Here is a 234-nt window from a genome sequence, read left to right on the forward strand (position 1 = left end):
AATTTGAACCAAACAAGTTTGGGATCAGATTTGTAATGTTTTTTTTAAAATATATATTCTCTTATGCTCATCAAGGTTGTATTTGATCAAAAATACAGAACAAAACAGTAGTATTGTGAAATATTATTGAAATTTCTAATATTGGTTTCCTATTTTAATGTACTTTCAAATATAATTTATTTCTGTGCAGCAGCACTGAATTTTCAGCATCATTACTCCAGTCTTCAGTGTCAC

The sequence above is a fragment of the Sinocyclocheilus grahami genome, unplaced genomic scaffold (assembly GCF_001515645.1).
Source record: "Sinocyclocheilus grahami isolate Dianchi unplaced genomic scaffold, SAMN03320097.WGS_v1.1 scaffold87.1, whole genome shotgun sequence".
Taxonomy (NCBI): domain Eukaryota; kingdom Metazoa; phylum Chordata; class Actinopteri; order Cypriniformes; family Cyprinidae; genus Sinocyclocheilus; species Sinocyclocheilus grahami.